A 15,382-nucleotide genomic window follows, 5' to 3' on the forward strand; every position below is an offset into this window, starting at 1 on the left:
TTCACTTCAGCTAAAAACTCAGATGAAAGAGTCCGAATACAGCCTAAAGGAGTATCGGACTACCGCCGACTTACCAAACACATGGACGAGCTGGAAATCCCGTACCATACGTTTCAGCTGAAAAGTGAAAAAAACCTAAAAGTGGTATTAAGAGGGATCATAGAAACTGTGACAGCAGAAGAAATAGCCTCTGACCTAAAAACACAAGGCCTCGAGCCCCTTAAGGTCTCTAGGATGTACAGGGCGGACCTGGTGCTAGTTGAAATAAGCAAGGACCAAAGAGAAATATATGATCTAAAGCCTGTATGCAATCTAGTGATTAAAACGGAACCATTAAGGTGGAAAGCAACTACAGGACAATACCATCGGTGCCAGAAATACGGACATTCACAAAAATTATGCAAAGAGGAGTACAAATGTGTAAAATGCGGGAACAATCATCTTTCTCACACATGCTACAGACCACGTACTACTCCAGCCACATGTGCAAACTGTGGTTGACCACACCCAGCAAACTATAAAGGCTGCACTCACCACCCAGATAACCTGGTAAAAAACAGAAACGCAAACACTCCACCATCTCAAAAACGCACAGTACTCTTGGAAGGAGGTACCCACCAGCAAACAACATCACACAGCTCATATGCAGCAGCAATTTCCTCAAAGATCAAACCAACAGAATCTACTCCCAACAAACATAACTCAGCTGTTATCCTAGCTGCCACCCTAGGGGAGATGCTAACGACTTTCAGCAAGACTAACCCCAACCAAAGTGATACAAACAAGTTCCTAAAAAGCACTCAGTAATATTCCAATGTTAAACAATGACTAATACGCCTATTTCGAATAATTTCACACAGATCTCTTTTTGGAATGCTAATGGACTAAACAATAATCTCCTAGAATTAGAAGAATTTGCTGCACGTTATAGAGTGGACGTCCTTTTAATCAACGAGACTCACCTCCGGCCATGTGATAACCCCAATGATGCTATACACTACTCAGGAATGATAGACTCAATGCTAGACGGGGGTGGCACAGCTATCTTCATAAAAAAAAAAAAACATAACATATAATGAAATCAAGAAAACAACGACCATAAACCTGGAAGAAACTGGAATTGAGATATACACCAACAATGCAGGTAGACTAAAACTATATTCTGTTTACAACCCTCCAAGCAAACCACTACTAGACGCGGATCTCTCCCAGCTCCTCGACACAAATGAAGCAGGCAGGAGACCTAAACGCTAAACATCCAGCGTGGAATAGTAGAAACTCCTACAACAATGGGAGGAGCCTACACAAGTTTGATATGACAAGAAACATCACCATAGCAGGTCCTGCCGAACCAACACACTATGGACCGCTGGGCAAACCTGATGTGCTGGATGTAGCCATCTTCAGAAACACCTCGTATCAATTCCAGTTACAGGTTGTTAATGATCTCAGCTCCGACCATAACCCAGTTCTGCTAAGCCTAAGTGGGGAAACAGAAATCATCCCCAACCAGTCCTGCACAAATTTTAAAAAGCTCAACGCAACTCTCTTCAACCTCACAGGCCCTGTCCCAGCCATCTCCTCACCCAAAGAAGTAGACACAATACAAACTGGCCTTGCAACAGCCTCCACCGTTACCGCTCCCGCTAATCTGCTTCCAGAAAAGATTCTAAAGCTTATCCGCAACAAAAACAGGATCAGACGTCGCTACCATGCAACTCTATCTCTCCAGGATAAACAAAAGTTAAACAGGATGACAAATCCAGTCGGATATACGATCAAAGACCATAAGAACCAGCTATAGGAGAGGAAACTAAGCTCCCTAAACACCGAAGACAACTCATTATGGAAAATGTCTAAAGCACTTCGCAGCGACCGCCCCAACATGCATCCAATCCATGGAGAAAGAGGCATAGTCTACCGAGACGTTGAGAAAACAGAAGCCTCTGCAGACGCCCTGGAGCTGCAATTTCAACCAAACTACACTCATGCGGACTTGAGCTTCATCGAAAAAATTCACAGGCAAATACGCTGCGCACTTCATCATCCCACCAGCCGGGACAACGCAAGCTATATACGCCAAAGGAAATATACCAAATCATCAAGAACCTCAACAACAGAAAAGCACCAGGTCCTGATCAGATTTCAAACAAAATTATAAAAGCACTCCCTCACAAAACAATAATGCTATCATCAACGCGATGCCAAGATTAAACTACTTCCCCACTCGCTGGAAGCAGGCAGATATAATCCTCATCCACAAACCGGGGAAAGCACCTCAGTTCCCCCAGAATTACAGACCTATCAGCCTCTTGTCAGGCCTGGGGAAAATCGCAGAAAACGTAATACTAAAACGCCTACAAAACGAAACAGACAATCTAAACCTAATCCTAAAAGAACAATTTGGTTTTCTCACAGGTCATTGCACAACTCAACAGGTTCACAGACTTATAGAATACATAACCACCGCATTCAATTGGAAACAACATATAGGTGCAATCTTCCTGGACGTGGCGAAAGGCCTTCGATAAAGTGTGGCACAAAGGCCTCATCCACAAACTAATAACTGCAAAATACTCACTAAACCTCATCCAAATCATGGACTCTTATCTGAAAGACCGAAAATTTCAAGTAAAACTGCGTGGCCTTAGATCCTCTGCAAGAAGTATCACAGCAGGTGTCCCGCAAGGCTCCCTTGTATCGCCACTACTCTTCAATATTTACATCTCGGACGTCCCAAACACTCCATCAACCATCATGGCTTTTTATGCGGATGACATGGAGATACTAGCCAGATCACTCAGACCACACCAAGCCACACAACGACTATAAAATGCAGCAACAAATCTTGAAAAATGGTTTCAAAAAAGCAAATCATCACGGAGCAGTCACAATGTTCAACATTGATATCCCATGGCAAAAAGAAGTAAAATACCTGGGAATCAAAATAGATAACCAACTCAACTTCAACTCCCACATCTCTCATGCTTGCAACAAAGTTAACTCAGTAATAACTCTACCCTCTACTCAACCGAAGAAGCAAGATCAGTCCAGAAAACAAACTAAGAATATACAAAGCAATCGTCAGACCTACATTAACTTACGGATCACCAGCGTGCAGCCACACCTCCCCTAACAACATCAAAAGATTACAAGTAATCCAAAATAAATGCCTCCGAATGATCTTCGATGCCTCATGGTTTGTAAGGAACACTCTCCTCCACCAAGACGAAAACCTGCCAGACATACCTACTTTCTATTCCAGATAGCAGCCAAGTACTTTGCTCAGGCATCACTCCATCCCAACCTGCTCATTAGTGAATCATCAGATTACGATGATGAAAAAGACAGATCAAAACACAAACGCCCAAAGGCGGCTCTGATCAGACTGAAATAATTCTACACAGCCTTAATTAGGGTGAGCCATGTGTTCATAAATTTCTTTCATTAAATAATTAAAACGTTTAGGGGATAAAAAATCCAAGCGATTGATGTCCATCTTGCCATAGAAGTCAACAGTCAACGATTAGGTAGGTTTTGTGATGGAATTGACTGAGATGTGGTGATTAATACCTTGGAGGGTAATGGATGGCAATGCCGTAGCCAATGAAGTTCTAACTGAGGCTCGACTATTGCTGTTAACTTCTTGCCATGATCAGAGCTATATAGCTCAATAACACCTTATCCTTACACTGTCCTCTACAGACAATGGGGAATATGAAAAGCATTCTTGCCTCGCCCCTTTAAGCTAGTCCTTATAAGGACGATTAGGTATGTCCCCATGTGGTGGCCGGGATAAGAATAACGCCAATGCAAATCCAAGCATGTCATAACAGCGTTGCTCCTGAGTGGAGCAACGCTGAGTTGGACAGTCTTTCGGCCACTATGGTGTGGTCTAGGGATCGTCCTAATTTTTGGAGTCCGCTTTACTTAAAAAAAAGCGTCACTGCAACCCATGCATGTCATAAGATGTGACTAAAATGGAGGCAGAGTTTCGCTCTCTCAATTTTCTTCTGGAATTTTGCTCCCGGTGAGGGGGGGGGGTTGCCCTGGGAGATCATTTTGAGTCTCTGGGGAGGGTATTCGCTGGCGTAGCCCGTGAGGGGGCCTCGTCGGTGGACGCTTTTTTCTGTAATATGAGCGGTTCTGCTCGGTGGTGGGGGGCCCGTCACTGAGTGGAGCCAACGCTGAGTTGGACGATCTCCCAGCCACTATGGAGTGGTCTAGGGATCGTTCTAATTTTTACAGAGGGCTTTACTTATATCAGTTCCACTTACGACCCATGCATGTCGTAAGAGGCGACTAAAATGAAAGCAGAGTTTCAAGAGTTTCGCTCTCTTAGGTTTCTTCCGGAATTTTGTTCCCGGTGAGGGGGAGGGCTTGAATTTCGGGGGTTTGCTTGAGAGAGCATTTGGGTCTCTGGGTGGGCGTTCTACGGTGTGGCCCGTGAGGGGCTTTGTCGGTGTTCCCTGGATATGAGCGGTTCTGCTCAGTGGTGGTGGGGGGGGGGGCCTCACTGAGTGGAACCAACGCTGAGTTGGACGATCTTTCGGCCACTCGTAGGGAGTGGTCGGGGGGTGATCTTCTTAATTTTTAGAGGTGATTTTACTTATTAATCCCACTGCAACCCATGCATGTCGTACGAGGCGACTAAAATGGGTACCCAGGGACGGTAATGGATGGCAATGCTGTAGCCAACGAAGTTCTAACTGAGGCTCGGCTATTGCTGTTACCCTCCTACCATGATCAGAGCTCATAGCTGAATACCCTATCCTTACATTGTCTACTACAGATAACGGGGAAGATGAAAAGCATTCTTGCTTCACTCATCTAGCCAAAAAAAAGAAAAAAAAACGATTAGGTATGTATATTAAATGTGCATATGTCCTCTCAATAAATATATATAAAATTCTTGAAATTATTTCATTTCAGATATAACAACTTATTTTTTTTTAAATTTGTTTATATTTTATATGTAAAGACATTTGTTTGTTTAATACATCAGATCGCTTAATATACTTGTACAGAAAAATGCAAATGTGTATATTCACAAAAGTTAAAGACGTGGTCAGTATTTTATATTTATATAGTGAGGATGACTTGAAAATTCCTGTGTAAAATTGGTAAATACGAATAATTTATCATTTTTAAGTACGCAAAAAATAATGATTTGATTCTAATACTTCACGAAAGTACGGACGGTTTCGGTATTAAATATCTTTATTTATCTGACGTTTGTTTTCTTTTATATTTTCAGATTTAACAATGACTGATCAGAGAAATTGCACTATTGAAGAACGTGTTGTTGGATTCATAACAAAAAAAAATAAATAAATAAATAAGAAAAGAAGAAGATACTCTAGTTTGGTATTGAAACCGGTCCGAATCATGTAGAACAGATTCTGTTCAGTTTCTGGGTGTGGAGAGTACTCTATCCCAATAACAACTATCTTTTCTGCTACTTCTACTATTTTCTATCGATGACTGTGCAAAGAGTTACAAAATATCATCTGTCTTCTTATTTCTTTAATAAAAATCAATTGACCAATAGATTTAATAAAACAGTTAATGAAAAGAGGTACCAAGAGATGGCGCAGCAAGATCTGTTTTAGTAGACACCTGTTACAGTTGTATACAAAAATCGATATTTCTGACAAAACGATTCTGTACCAGTAGCATGCAGTTTAATCCCAGAGGGCAGCACAAGCATTCGTCAATTAATGGAGTGACAGTGAAAAGGTCTGCTGACCTTGAAAATTCGATAGAGAATGTACACTTTTTTTTTTTTTTTTATGGCTGTTGCAACGAACAATGTAGGTCAATATTTTCGTGTATAATGCAGTCATGTACACGTTCATATTCTAGGTCTGTTGTCTCGTGATCATAGGCAACACGCTATCCTATACATGCGGCAGCCGATAGAGCACCCGTGTAGGTAGCAAACGACCTTCACCATTGCCGGCATACCTCTCAAGGAGAGATGGCCTTAGCGCAGCTTAGGCTGATAGTGTCGCTACTATCGATCGATGAGATCTAGGGGTGAACGACTGTATAACCAACCTCTGGTTGCCGGCGGTTCGCGTTGAAGGTCACACACTGTTGCGCAGATCGGAATTATAAAGTTGCTATGATTTCCGTTTGCTGGTTTTCTGGGCAAGCATCGCAAGATTCTCTCTCTCTCTCTCTCTCTCTCTCTCTCTCTCTCTCTCTCTCTCTCTCTCTCTCTCTCTCCTTTCTTTAAGATCAAAGAGACGGGATGGAGATCAGCTGGGTTTTCAGATCGAAATTATCACGACTCCGCTAACAGTGTTATCAAAATTGATAAAGAAAGAAAACAAATTATGCAATAGATAATTTAACAAATTAATCGAATATATTCTGCGAAATTAAATATCCATTCATTTGGAGCCACAGTATAGGAACAACAATAGCAAAAATGGCTAAGAAGACGCAGGTAATTAACAGATATAAGATACTTTCATGATGTTACATGCTTATGCGGTGATTCCATCCAAACAAACACACCTGATCACAACCATTTCCCCTTCTTTCACAAAGAACGACCTTTTGAAAAAGTACATTCGTTTTTTAATTAATTACCTACACAAGAGGAATAGAGAGTGAACTCTATTTTTTTTTTTTTTTTTTTTTTTTTTTTTGAAGTCCATGGGATGACCTTGCTGAATGTTGTTCCACTGCACTGAAGTAGATGGATTGGAAGAGAATTTAGATAGAAACAGATTATCTGTGACAAAATGGTAAAAGGGGTGTCGTCAATTACTCAGGCTATCCTCTTCTGGATAGCATGAAAATATTTGGGGAGGGGGAGAAGGGAACTGGTACATTACTCCAAATACGAGATTAGTATTCTGTAGAGCAGATTTTTGATTTGTTTAAGGGTAGCCGTTATAGGCGAAAAGTTTTGTGGGATGGGAAAAAAAAAAGACACGTTAGCTGAGGAGGTCATTGATGTGATGTGGTTGTGCCAAGGGAAGTTAGAGGTAAAAAAAAAATATTTTATTTGGTTTATGATCATTACTTTAGGTGCATTATGCAAGATGATTTGTCGATGTTAATTGTACAGTATTATTTATGCATATTTTCATATCTGTAAAAACTCAAAAAAAAAGGAAGATCATTGTAAAAATATAAATAAATATAAAATGTGCGAAGAGATGATGAAGTGTACCATTTTTTATATGTGGGGGGGCAAGAGGTGGAGGAAGCATCGCTCTGATAAGTCTCGGTATAATCTTCGAAATAAAAACTCCAGCTTCCTAGCTTCCACTAAAGCTCGCATCAACCGAAAAATAATAATAATAACAATAAGCCCTGCTTATGATAGGTGGTTAATCCTATCTTTACTATCTGCTGTGTCTGAAGTTTGAATTTGCGTGTGTTCCTCTGACTAGTCTGCCTGTTTTACTGGAGAAAAACCCTGCCATCTTATGAGGCCGACTAACTCACCTCTGATTAAAAAGTAGTGGCTGCTCGTGGCTTGAAATCGTGGGGATGCTGCAACTTTCGAAATATATATACACATTGTAAGTACAGTGTATACGTGTTTGGATAAAATATCAAAATTATGGTAAAAATTAAGCATGAAAAAATATTGTTTATTATCGATAAAATTATACAGTTTAGTATAATTCAAAATTACTTAAAACAAAATCCATTCCTTTAATTGTAATTAAAGAAATGGATTTACAATTTTTGGACATCACAATTAAATCCTTTAATTGTAATATCCAAATATTTAAAGAGACGGAGTAAACACGATAAGCACTACGAACACTACTACTGGCGCAAACTGCATATAAACAGTAGTTACCGATAGGAAAAATGTACTGTGACGGAGAATTTTGGACCTAGCGGACTACGTTAGAGATGATTAACCAATGATAGAGAAAACGTATGCATTATGAATATAGCATGCAGAAATCAGTGGAAAACAGACATTTTGAATTTCTTAAAATAATTGATTTTTCAGCTTAAATTCTAAGTTGATATAAAAATATTGTGTATTTTTTTTAATTCTAAAATAAACATTTAATATGGTATTTAAACTCGCGTTTAAAATCACTCGTTGAATCCACCTTGAAATTTGTAGTCGTAGTTCTTTTTCTCATCTGTAGAAATAAAAGTTCCATTTTCTACCAGGAGGGTAAACCCTATTTACTTACACCAAGCGATGTTTAAACTAACTTGAAAACATAAAAGATCGGTTACCAATATGGTTAGCCAAGATGTTAGCGTACCCAATAGTCTCTGAAGAATAGTTTCGAACTATGTAAAAAAAAAAAAAAATAATAAATAAAACTTAGTACTGATGTAATAATAAATGCTGATACACTGTGGCTCAAATGATAATGGCTATCAATTCAATGCAGCGTGAAGTTATGCACTTTGATGAGATTTCCAAGGCAGAATTATTCTTGAAGAATCTGATATGGCTAGGAATCTTCAAGATTTGGTAGATAGGAATTTGAAGTTCAAAGGTCATATTGCAATAATTGCAAATACATTAGAAGATAATTGCAATTTTTAAAAGGAACATTGATGTCTACGGATAAGGAAATCAGTTTGCCTATTTACAAGGCCTTAATACGATCGTATCTGGACTACTGTGTTTAGAATTTGTCTGCGGGGGGGGGGGCATTATAAAGAAACTGTTCACAGAATAGAGCATAAGTACACTCTTAAGATTATATTATATTTTTATTAATCTATCTGTTGTTCATAATCCAAGGACATTTTTCATAAAAGTTTTGTTGCCCCCCCTCCCTCAGTTTCTCATTTTACGAGTCACTGTTCTAAAACAATGTTTATGACGTGTGAGACAATGCGTGTAACCAACGCGAGACTGATTGTTGCGTCAGTAAGCACGTCTTGTCATTATTATGCGTCAGTTAGTGATACTTTGCAAATCAAAATGTGACAGCAGGAAGTTTGAGTAACTGCTTAAACATTGAATACAAAAGCACAGCGTAGATGTGTGCAAATATTCGTTATTTTGATAGACCAAAGTGGGTTATACTTTATTAACAAAGTTGAATGAACTTTTCATTAATGTTTGAAATATGATGAACGTAATATTAGATTAATTGTAATGCAATAGGGATATTATGCTATAATGAAGATAAATCATTTGCACTTTTTAAGAACAATTATTAAGAATAATTGTTGTTAAAAAGTTTTGGTGAATTGTCATTCGATGAATTCTTTCGGTGAATTTTCAATGGAAATTAAAGCCTGTGAAAAATGTGCCAAATAATTAACACATTTTAGTAGTGACATAGCAGAAAAATAGTCACTACTTCCCACAACTGTTATACACCCTGTGTCCAAAAAGAAACCGAACTTTTCGAAAATAGACGAAACTAGTGGCGCCACCTGTTGTATCTTTTTGTTCTCGAAAGCGGCAACCTTCATTAGTGTTGTGTCAACTATTTATGATATTTGTTTCATTAGAAGTCGAGTTGTAGTGCCAAGAGCGATAGTGCGTTTTGACGAACGGTTGGATTATGAGTTTCAAACAGAGAGCTGCGATTGACTTTTGTGTTAAACTTGGTAAAAGTTTTACCGAAACACATCAAATGTTTCAAAGAGCATACTGTGATCAATGCTTATCGCGTAATCAAGTTTACGAATGGTTTAAGCGATTTCAAAGTGGTCGTGAGATGAATGAGGACGACGAAAATCCGGGCCATCCAAAAACTGGACTGAGCGAAGTTAACATCCAAAAAGTGCGTGATTTCATCAAAGAAAACTTAAAATCGTCCGTGAGATTGATTGAAGATGAATTGGGGATTCCAAAATCAACTGTGCACAACATTTTGACCGAGAGGTTAGGCCTTCGTAAATTGAATTCGCAATTTGTTCCCCACAAGTTGACCGACGACCAAAAAATGTTTCGAATTGAACGCTGCAAGGACCTCATTAAAACCGCTCGTAAGGACTCAAACTTCCTTGAAACGATCATTACTGGTGACGAAACGTGTGTTTTGAGTATGAGCTCGAAACAAAGCTCCAGAGTGCTGAGTGGAGACCAGCAGAAGAGGGGCATCTGAAAAAAAAAGTCGCTTGGAGAAGTCAAAAGTAAAGACAATGCTGATTTGTTTCTACAATTCCATTATCCACAAAGAATTCTTTCCGCCTGGCCAAACGGTCAATAGTGAGTTTTATCTCGAAGTTTTGAAGCGATTGATAGCGAGAATTCGTTGCGTACGGCATGAATATCGTGACGACCGACCGTTCGTCAAAACACACTGTCACTCTTGGCAATATAACTCGGTTTCTAATGGAGCAAATATCATAAACAGTGGACACAACATTAATGAAGGTTGCTGCTTTCGACAACAAAAAGATGCAACAGGTGGCGCCACTAGTTTCTTCTATTTTCGAAAAGTTCGGTTTCTTTTTGGATATAGGGTGTATTCAGAGGTCATGCAAAAACAGACATGATTCAAGAGAAAAGTTTATTATTATTCGAATAACAATACCATATAGATAATTGTTTCAATTATATTTGTTATAATATGCATTGTAGTCATACAATTGCATACAAATACAGTAGTTATACTTGATTGCACCTAATGAACAATATTTAATGCTAAACTAACCTTATTCTAAATGGATTTGTTTACTGATCTTCTTGACTTTCGGGTTCTTACATTGTTTTATATAGCTTAAAATTTTTGAAATTAATTGTATTTATTTATTTATTCATATGGGGTTCCTCCCCTCCCCCCGATCCTCGACCGTCTCTTAGGACTGGTTGAGCCCTCCCAGACAGGGTTTATATTTGTATTTTATGGCTGTAGATCAGTGTGTGCACGGGTCGGTTTGTCTATTGTGAGGGACGAAAAACCCGAGTTTCCTGGTGAAAAAATCCTCCCCTCTCCCGTATGAGACCGGTTAACTCACCTTTAGTCGAAAGAGACCAGATAAAAGTTCCTCACGTCAAGGACGGGAATCGAACCCAGGTCTTTCCGGCCAAAGGGCTTCGTCTAAACCGACTGAGATACGGAGGCTCCATTAATGGTAGTTAAAGAAACCCACGAGCTCGTCTATGTACGCCCTCTGTCCAAAAAGAAACCGAACTGTTCGAAAATAGAAGAAACTAGTGGCGCCACCTGTTGTATCTTTTTGTTGACGAAACCGGTAACCTTCATTAGTGTTGTGTCAACTGTTTATGACATTTGTTTCAATACAAGCCGAGTTATAGTGCCAAGAGTGACAGTGTGTTTTGACGAACGGTCGGTCGTCACAATATTCATGCCGTATGCGATGAATTCTCGCTATTACTCGCTTCAAAACTTCGAGATAAAACTCACCATTGACCTTTTGGCCAGGCGGAACGAATTCTTTGTGGATAATGCCCTTGGAATCGTAGAAACAAATCAGCATTGTCTTTACTTTTGACTTCTTCAAGCGACTTTTTTTCGGATGCCCCTCTTCTGGTGGTTTCCACTCAGTACTCTGTTTCAGGCTCATATTCAAAACACCACGTTTCGTCACCAGCAACGTTCGTTTCAAGGAAGTTTGAGTCCTTACGAGTGGTTTTAATGAGGTCCTTGCAGTGTTCAATTCGATACATTTTTGGTCGTCGGTCAACTTGTGGGGAAACAAATCACGGATTCAATTTACGAAGGCCCAAATTCTCGGTCAAAATGTTGTGCACAGTTGATTTTGGAATCCCCAGTTCATCTTCAATTAATCTCACGGACGACTTCGGGTTTTCTTTGATGAAATCACGCACTTTTTTGGATGTTAACTTCGCTCAGTCCAGTTTTTGGACGGCCCGACTTTTCGTCATCCTCAAGCGTCTCACGACCACTTTGAAATCGCTTAAACCACTCGTAAACTTGAGTACGGGATAAGCATTCATCACCGTATGCTTTTTGAAACATTTGATGCGTTTCGGTTATAACGTTTACCAAGTTTAACACAAAAGTCAATCGCAGCCCTCTGTTTTGAAACTCATTTTCCGACCGTTCGTCAAAACACACTGTCACTCTTGGCACTATAACTCGGCTTCTATTGAAACAAATGTCATAAACAGTTGATACAACACGAATGAAGGTTGCCGCTTTCGAAAACAAAAAGATACAACAGGTGACGCCACTAGTTTCTTTGATTTTCGAAACGTTCGGTTTCTTTTTGGACAGAGGGCGTACAAAGTGACAGATGACCTTCATGGAATATGAAAGTATGGAACGAACCTGACAGATTAAATTACATCAAATATATATATATATATATATATATGTATACACGAGCCAAAATAAACAAATAAAATATGCAAATCTCATGTTTTAATTACAGTACAACTTTATGCATAGTCATGCACGAGACGATTGTCTTCATGCATGAGAATATCTAAAACAACTATATTTTCCCTCTACACACTGATAATATTTTAATAAAGGAATCGCATAAAAAATAAATGAAACAAAATACTTATGATTTTTATTATGCATAAGCAGTTGATATATCGTATTTATTCGAACATGTATACCGTACTATTTAGCCATGTTATCTCTTTTGCGATCACGCGTATGGTTTCCTTAAATTTACAGAAATGTAGGGATAAAATTAGTAAGGAATATATCAGAGATACTTATACTGTGATTTATTAATAGGTAAATAAAAAACTAATATTCTTAAAACCTATAAGATTTTGCTTATATGATAAGTGTACCTGAAGGCGTGGGGTGCCAAGCCAAGTCCCTTTTGATATGTATACCAACAGGTAAATAAGGCAGAGTAGGCTTAGAAATGGTTTCTTAGATGCCTCTGTTCCTCTTACTGATGAATCAGATAGCAAAAGCGCCAAATACAGAGAGACAATTACTGCAACAATTAATGCAACCTCCCACCTACATGTTGGGGAATGGAAGAACAAAGGCTATGAGAGGATCAGCAAAAAATTTCAAGTCCTCTAGGAATTAATAACTTCGTAAACTTGTTATGGTGGGGAAAAACAACTTACGTTTACTGGCACAGAACCAAATCACTTTAAAAAATTTAATTTCTAATAATAATCTAAATGGTTTCGGTTGTAATATTTACAGTATATACTTTAAAATTAAAATTATTTTTCAAAGGTGTATTTTGAAAAACACATTTTCCCCATTCATATTCAGTTTATTTGCTGCTGGATTGCGATATTCACTTAAATTCAATTTTTCTCCCGATGACGTCACCAACCACTTTTTCTGACGTCATTCAACTTCTTAGCTACTCTCACCTCTCAAGGAGCATTTTAGCGAAACTGTTCTGTGTTTTTACATCCACTATTTAATCAGTCCTCAGTACAATCACCGAGCAGTCACGTTTTGTCCACGTGGACTTTTAAAAAAAGCACGCGCCAGTACCGCCTCTTTTGACGCACTTATCGCCTGTACATTGCTAATATGAAAGGAAGGGGTGACCTTAAGGTTGAATATCATGTATTCCTCCTGGCTCGCTATGCATGAGAAACGAAGCCTGTTTATGAAATAATCATTCGTACACGTGCCACTGAATATAATACTGTAATTAGATTATAGTTAATCAGGATAAAATTACAAGGTATTGGAACTGTAAAAGGAAATGTAATGTTTTGTTCTTTCCACAAGTTTCAAATAAAACTATCGCTTAATATTTATGATTATGAGGTCTCTACAAATAAGCAAGCATTTACGATCCCCAGCTGTGCTTAGTTTTGCAACTATTATGAATCCATATCAACTAAATCAATCTAGTAGTACTTCAACATTAGTATGCATGACGATGCTTCGATAAGGTTTTTCTATGTCAACCGATTTATTAAAAAAAAAGAACAAATTATGTTTCCCATAGATTACATTTTGTCCTACATTCCCCTATTATGATCTGTGATATAATAAATAAAATAATCTATCGTTTGATAAACTATATTCATATTCATCCCTTAATCGCATAGTGATTTTAAACAGAATTTAGTTATCTCAAATGATCACTTTAGTGAGAATGGTAGATGAAGAATAAGAGCGCCCTCTTTGTGTTTTTCAAATTCACTAAATATGAAAATTGGAATATATATATATATATATATATATTTTTTTTTTGACAAAGTTTATTATCCTCTTCACATATATAGAATATTTACAAAATTTAAATAATCTCATTTAAATATGTATAAATAATAAATTTAGTTTAATCCTTTATCTAAGTGTAAGCAAATTAAGTTTGCGCCTGAAGTATCTTCATAACCGAGGCAACTCGTGGTAAAGGTGGACCAAGTTCTCATCACTCCTTGGCTTAGTATCTCCCATAATGCAAAGCATATCTCCTTGCGACGAGAGTTCAATGACGATCGAAACCGCTTTGGGTAGTGGCCCTTCTCTTAATGCATAGCATTATACATGTCCACAAGAAGATGTGCTTTGAATTATGGGAGGTACTAAGCCAAGGAGTGATGAGAGCTTGGTCCACCTTTACCACGAGTTGCCTCAGTTCTGAAGATACTTCAGGCGCAAACTTTGTTTGCTTACACTTGGATAAGGGATTAAACTAAATTTATTATAGTTCAACCAAGTGGGAAAAAACTTCCAACATGTATAAATAAATAATAATAATAATTATTATTTGTTTAAGTTAAGGGATATTACATCCCATATAGTTTCTTAGCCGAATAAGAAACTCAAAGAGTTTCATTCCGAATATAGTAGAAACTATATAAAGTTCGGCGATTCCAAGCGTAAGCAAATACCTGGATACTGCAGCACTGATCCCAAAGGGTAGTGCAAGCTGGGGCAACTCGTGGTAGAAGTGGAGCGAGCTCCGATCACTATTCTTGATATTTGCCCATAATGTGAACTTAGCTCCTAGGAACTGTAATTTTTGTTCACATTATGAGAGAAGGTCACTACCCAGACCGGTTTCGACCTTTATTGAGGTCTCATCAGTGAGTAGCCAGACCAGTTAATATCAAGTTTGTAGCGAACAGAACTTGTACCCCTTCTACGAGTATTGCCGTGAGGTGCTCTAATAAATTATTAGATATGTGAAGAGCCAAAGGCTTCAATTCGGCGACATATAACACATATCTAATAATTTATTAGAGCACCTCACGGCAATACTCGTAGAAGGGGTACAAGTTCTGTTCGCTACAAACTTGATATTAACTGGTCTGGCTACTCACTGATGAGACCTCAATAAAGGTCGAAACCGGTCTGGGTAGTGACCTTCTCTCATAATGTGAACAAAAATTACAGTTCCTAGGAGCTAAGTTCACATTATGGGCAAATATCAAGAATAGTGATCGGAGCTCGCTCCACTTCTACCACGAGTTGCCCCAGCTTGCACTACCCTTTGGGATCAGTGCTGCAGTATCCAGGTATTTGCTTACGCTTGG

General features: G+C 38.5%; 1 long non-coding RNA gene across 2 annotated transcripts in view; it reads left to right on the forward strand.

Moving 5' to 3' along the window:
• Nucleotides 1–7,174, forward strand: part of LOC150103297 (uncharacterized) — a 35,779-nt gene extending 28,605 nt beyond the window's left edge. For both annotated transcript variants that reach the window (XR_016548807.1, XR_016548808.1), the window contains one exon: nt 5,258–7,174. This is a non-coding gene — a long non-coding RNA (uncharacterized LOC150103297). The remainder of the gene's footprint in view (nt 1–5,257) is intronic.
• The last annotated feature ends 8,208 nt before the right edge of the window (nt 7,175–15,382 follow it).

This window comes from Typopeltis vanoorti, chromosome 9 (genome assembly GCF_054136105.1).
Source record: "Typopeltis vanoorti isolate ZY-2024b chromosome 9, IOZ_Tvanoo_1.0, whole genome shotgun sequence".
In the NCBI taxonomy this organism is placed as follows: domain Eukaryota; kingdom Metazoa; phylum Arthropoda; class Arachnida; order Uropygi; family Thelyphonidae; genus Typopeltis; species Typopeltis vanoorti.